Raw genomic sequence first — 6,593 nt, forward strand, 5'->3', positions numbered from 1 at the left:
GAATCTGCAAAGAACTAAAACAGATTTACAAGAAGAAAACAAACCAACACATTCAAAAGTGGGTGAAGGACATGAACAGAAACTTTTCAAAAGAAGACATATATGAGACCAACAAACATATGAAAAAATGCTCATCATCACTGGTCATTAGAGAAATGCAAATCAAAACAACATTGAGATACCATCTCACTCCAGTTAGAATGGCAATCATTAAAAAATCTGGAGACAACAGATGCTGGAGAGGATGTGGAGAAATAGGAACACTTTTACACCATTGGTGGGAGTGTAAATTAGTTCAACCATTGTGGAAGACAGTGCGGTGATTCCTCAAGGACCTAGAAATAGAAATTCCATTTGACCCAGCAATCCCATTACTGGGTATCTATCCAAAGGATTATAAATCATTCTATTATATAAACACATGCACACATATGTTCATGGAGGCACTGTTTACAATAGCAAAGACCTGGAACCAACCCAAATGCCCATCAATGATAGACTGGACAAGGAAAATGTGGCACATATATGCCATGGAATACCATGCTGACATAAAAAATAATGAGTTCGTGTCCTTTGTAGGGACATGGATGAATCTGGAAACCATCATTCTCAGCAAACTGACACAAGAACAGAAAATCAAACACCACGTGTTGTCACTTAGAGGCGGGTGTTGAACAATGAGAACACATGGACACAGGGAGGGGAACATCACACACTGGGGTCTGTTGGGGGAACTATGGGAGGGGCAGTGAGGGGTAGGGAGGTGGGGGAGGGATAACATGGGGAGAAATGCCAGATGTAGGTGACAGGGGGATGGAGGCAGCAAACCACACTGCCATATATGTACCTATGCAACAATCCTGCATGATCTGCACATGTACCCCAGAACCTAAAGTGCAATTAAAAAAAAAGAGCTTAGAGTTTATATCTCCTAAACTACTAGACTTGCCTCTTTGCTGGGAATTTATATAACATATTGGTCAAGAATGTTGGTGCCAACATCAAACCGGTATTGGCTTACCAACCTCGCTTTAACCAGGCACTAGCTCTTTTGTCTCAGCCAAGTCTCTCTGTATTTCAGTTTCTCTAAACTATGAAGAGGATACTTTGAACCACATGAAACTGCCCATAATTGACCATTTTTAACCCACAGAAATGGAAAGTCCCCATGGTTCCACCAAATACAACACTTACCACATTGGGTAGGTGTGAGGAATTAATGAAAAGGTGTGAAAAGCCCTTAGTAAATGCCCAGTAAGTGAGAGCTCCTATTATTAATGCCTCTACTGTTTCTCCATTACAATCCAGTTCTTACAACATTGGTAAATATATAACATGAATGCATAGCAGCCATCATGTTATGTTTTTAAGATTTGCATATGTAAACTAATTTGCTCTTCGCAGCAACTCAGTTAAGTAACTTGTTGAAAATCTTAGTTAGTAATTAGTATTGTGGCCACAATCAAAGCCTAGATGTTTCAACTTCAAATTCTTTACTCTTCCTTACTACCGATAATTTAAATTCTTGAATGTGCTTATACATGATTTATATGTTTTTAATGCCTGTACAGCTTTAATTTACTACATATTTGTACTTAATGATACCCTTGCCATAGCACCACAGTTCTTAGGAAGGGAAATTTAATCTTCTAAACTTATTTTGGGGAAAAACCAGGGGAATGCAAATCAGAACTTGATTATAGTCACTTTTAGTAAGTTATTTTTCTCCTATCTAGAAAAGACAGATAATATTGATAACATTTCTATCTTTGGGAATATATTTTTGTTTTTAGTTGCTTTAATGCTCTTCTACAGGTGCTGTATAAATATAGTGTCACTAACATTGGCTGCTTTTTATTTTTTTCATCCTTGACATTTACAGGATCTGATATTCAACTGTTTTTGTTTTCCTTTAAAAAAAAAAAACCACTCTTCTAGGACAGGCGCCATAGCTCACACTTGTAATCTCAGCATTTTGGGGAGGCTAAGTTGTGGGGATCACTTGAGCCCAGGAGCTCAAGGCCAGCCTGGGCAATAAGGAAGACCCCCATCTCTACAAAAAATTTAAACATTAGCCATATGTTGCAGCATGTGTCTGTCATCCCAGCTATTTGGGAGGCTGAAGTGGGAGGATCACTTGAGCCTGCAAGGCAGAGGCTGCCATGAGCTGTGACTGTGCCACTGCACTCCATCCTGGGGGACAAAGACCCTGTCTCAAAAAAATAAAAACAAAACAAACCAGTCTCTTTGTATGTCCTGTAATATCCTACATCACTTTCCCCAATGTATTTGATTATAGAACACATTTGAAATTATAATATACTGTTGGAAGCCCATCAGGAGCTCAAGCTTTAAGTGTTTAGAACAAAGCAAACAGCAAAAAAATGTCTCACAGATGAATTAATTTGCTGCAGGAAGTAATCACATTTTCATATTTTCATTCATAGCCTTTTTTGCTTTATACAAGACAAACAAAATGAATTAAAATTAATTTTACTTTATTAAGAAACCACCTGGTACATTTTATTCTTAACAAGGTAAAACGGATTTAAATTCTCAAATTTTAATTCCTGGAATTAGTGTAACTGCTACATTTATGTTACCATATTCAGAAGCCACTAAATGGATCCTGGCCCCTCTAGAGGTGAGGGTTCTTTTTTTTTTTTTGAGACAAAGTCTCACTGTGTCACCCAGGCTGGAGGAGTGCACTGGCATGATCTTGGCTCACTGCAACCTCTGCCTCCTGGGTTCAAGCAATTCTGCTGCCTCAGCCTCCCAAGTAGCTGGGACTACAGGCACGCACCACCACATCCAGCTACTTTTTTTTGTATTTTTAGTAGAGAGAGGATTTCACCATGTTGGCCAAACTAGTTTTGAGCTCCTGACTTCAAGTGATCCACCTGCCTCGGCCTCCCAAAGTGCTAGGATTACAGTGAGCCACTGCATCCAGCCTAAGGTTCTTTTTTAAAAGGACTTTCTAGGATTTTTCTGAAACGTAAATCCCTTGAAAGTAATACAGCTGTCATGACCTGTTACCATCTTAAGGATTTGGAGGAACAGAACCGTGGTTTGGAATAGAACATGAACAAGTGCAGAGGAGTGGAAATTACCACAGTTTGTTCTGAAGACTGGATAGAGGCACCTTCCTGGAGCCGTGGTACCCCTTAAAGGTGAAGGGAACATGGGTGTGGCAATAGAGGACCATTATCAAGAAGAATTTTTTGGGTTTGGTCTGAGAGGTACTGGGAAACCTCTTAAGCTTGAGTAAGGCAGAGTCTTAACTCAGAGTAATAATTTGGCAAAAAAATCCCACACCCCCTATATTTTCAAATGTTATTCATTTACTCAATAGATATTTCTCCAGTGTTTAATACTTAAGGTACTGATCTAGGCACTTCAAAACACATTGTTCCTGTTCTGAGTAATTTATACTCTAGTGGTAGAGGAAGATTTTAATCATATAATTACAGTAAATGTAAAATTATACTGTGGTGGTTATCATGAAGAAGGAGTACAAATATAATAATCAGCAAGTGGTATATAAAATTCCAGTGGAGAATGACTCAATGCTAAGAGACCAGTGAAGGACTCCAGTAGTCACCTAGACGCAGGTTAGTGAGAACATGACCCACACTGAACATAGGCTGTGAATATGAGTCAAGACAGAGCCCATGTGCCTTCATTTTGCCCTAGTTAGTGGGAAGGAAGGGATCAGGTTACCATGATGGAATCACAAAGTGATAAGATTTACTTAGACAAAGCAAAATAGTTTATTTTCGCAATAGGGAGTCATGGGAGAATGTCCCAATGGGAATATCAGGGTTGGGGTTGAGCATGAAAATTTGTTAAAATTCTCATATGTTTAAGTATAGTAGAAATCTTACCATTGATAATATGAATCCAAAATATCCAATACTGTTATGTAAGATTGCGTGGAGGGCTGCTGTATTTGCATATGTTTGGCTGTGTCATTATATGCTAAGTAAAAATGATATAATTCCTACTCCTTCTCATCTGCTGATGGAAGAGGTTGTTGGCAGTAACTAAAATTGGTATAGTGATGAAAAATACAAGTAGATATTTAAAGAGTCAATATTTGGGTCTCAATGTATATGTCACACTGAAAAAAACATTTTTTTTTTGAGACAAAGTCTTGCTCTGTTGCTCAGGCTGGAGTGCAGTGACGCAATCTCGCTCACTGCAAGCTCTACCTACCAGGTTCGAGAGAGTCTCTTGCCTCTGCCTCCCAAGTAGCTGGTACTACAGGCATGCGTCACCATGCCCGGCTAATTTTTGTGTTTTTACTAGAGATGGGGTTTCACCACGTTGGCCAGACTGGTTTTGAACTCCTGACCTCAGGTGATCTGCCCACCTTGGCCTCCCAAAGTGCTGGGATTACAGGCATGAGCCACTGTGCCCTGCCCACATTGAAAAGTCTATGATTGACCATGGGATGAAGAGTATTACTAGTACAGATATTATTGAAAAGTAATGTAACTTGTGACTGAGTGTCACATTTGTGTGTGTGTGTGTGTGTGTGTTTATAAAATCACAGCCAGGTGTGGTGGCTCACACCTGTAAGTGAGCACTTTGAGAGGCTGAGGCATGAGGATCACTTGAGTCCAGGAGTTGGAGACCAGCTTGGGCATGAGACCTCCTCTCTACAAAATTTTTTAAAAAAAGAAAATCACTTTATTCCAACTATCTCACAAACAATAATGCCACAATGGCAGGCTTAAGGAGGGCACAAAAACATTTGCCCAGCCCCAAATTCTATACCATCTCAATGAACTTGTCTATGGTAAAAACACTGTTTTCCATTGCAATTCTGAAGCAAGGAAGCTATTCATGAAAGAGAAGTTTAACTGATGTTTTTATACTTTATGCTTTTATTATCAACTATATTTTTATTCTAAATGAACTTGGTCAGGTGAGACAATTTTTCATTTCTTCAATCTGAACTTTTTGATTAGGCTAATTCATCTGGAAGTCTGCACTGTTTCGGCACCTTACTGAAACCCTCACAGAGCTTTATGTCATCCTGGTTCTGGGCACACTCCAAAAACTGTTTATCTCACAGAAGCAAGGATCAAGCTGCTGCTGCTGTGCCAGCTGGGTTTCTGAGGGCCCTATTTAGAGACGTTAGAGCCCAGCATTACTTACTCTTCTGAAGCTCCCAGTGATGGCCTGACCCAGTGTGTGCCTGACAGCCATGCCAGCTGCAGCAGCTGTCATTTGGGTCATCAGACATGGCTACGGGGCACAGCATCAGGTGAGCCAACTGCAGATGGTGAGGCTATTGCTGGTGCTGGCCAGATGCACTTCTCATCTGAGGTACCTGCTGGAGATGCCCGGCTGGCCCAGGCAACCATGAGGAAGGTGCTTTGGCTTCTGCAGGCATCACAAAAGTGCAGTAACTATGCCTCTAGGAGTGTGGACCTCTGCCTGAGTGTCAGCTTTAAGATTTGAACAGTCATCAAGTGTCAGTTCAAAATAGTTATTTCTTGGCCTAAATAGATAAATATTAGGCTTGGAATTAGGCTGGTAGCAAAAGCATATGAAATAGTTTTATGTGGTGAGGTTAAGAGATATCTTAGGAAATGTTAGTAATTAAGATGATAAGTGAAATTATGATAGAAGAGAACAAATTTATGGCTTTTATTTGGAATTACACTCATTTTTTTAGCTCCTAATACCAATGGATTACTTCTATGCTTTAAAATTTGAGAAATGATATTATTCTACATGGAGGCATGAGTTAGTGATTTTTGCATACTTTCTCAGTAAATAAGGAGCTTTAGACTTCTGCTATTTTAGTCACAATATAATGTTTTGTTTAATGATATTTACAATATGTGGGTACTAGAATAATTTGGGGATTGTGATAGTTGTGATAGGAGAAGAGAAATATAAGTATTAGAATATTTTTCTCATGTGAATGATGGTTTAATGGTTTTAGTTTAGTTTTGTTTTGTTTTTGTTTTTGAGGAGTCTTGCTCTGATGCCCAGGCTGGAGTGCAATGGCGTGATCTTGGCTTACTGCAACCTCCACATCCTGAGTTCAAGTGATTCTCCTACCTCAGCCTCCCAAATAGCTGAGATTACAGGCGTTTGCCACCACACTCGGCTGATTTTTGTATTTTTAGTAGAGACAGGGTTTCACCATGTTGGCCAGGTTAGTCTTGAACTCCTAACCTCAGGTGATCAACTCGCCTCGCCCTCCCAAAGTGCTGGGATTATAGGCGTGAGCCACTGTGCCTGACTGGTTTAATGTTACTAATGTGGTATGTACATTTTCCTCATTCTATTGTGTTTAATATGTAGAGCGAATTTAGGGCTGTAATTAGTATATTAAGTCCTATTAGGATAGTGGTAAAACTAGATTACAAAAATAATACTATAACTACAAATAATTTTCTAATTAGGTTCATAGTGGTGGTTGGGCTAGATAAGTTAGTACTCATCATGTTTCCATTAAAGGAACCAATATCTGTTTGAGAACTAATAGTATAGTTCAACTATGGATTTGTTGTTCATAGTTTGAGTTTTTGAGGCACAGCAACATTGATGATATGAAGCCATGGACAATTGTA

The sequence above is a fragment of the Sapajus apella genome, unplaced genomic scaffold, assembly GCF_009761245.1.
Source record: "Sapajus apella isolate SASKATOON/1434 unplaced genomic scaffold, GSC_monkey_1.0 scaffold64, whole genome shotgun sequence".
Classification (NCBI taxonomy): domain Eukaryota; kingdom Metazoa; phylum Chordata; class Mammalia; order Primates; family Cebidae; genus Sapajus; species Sapajus apella.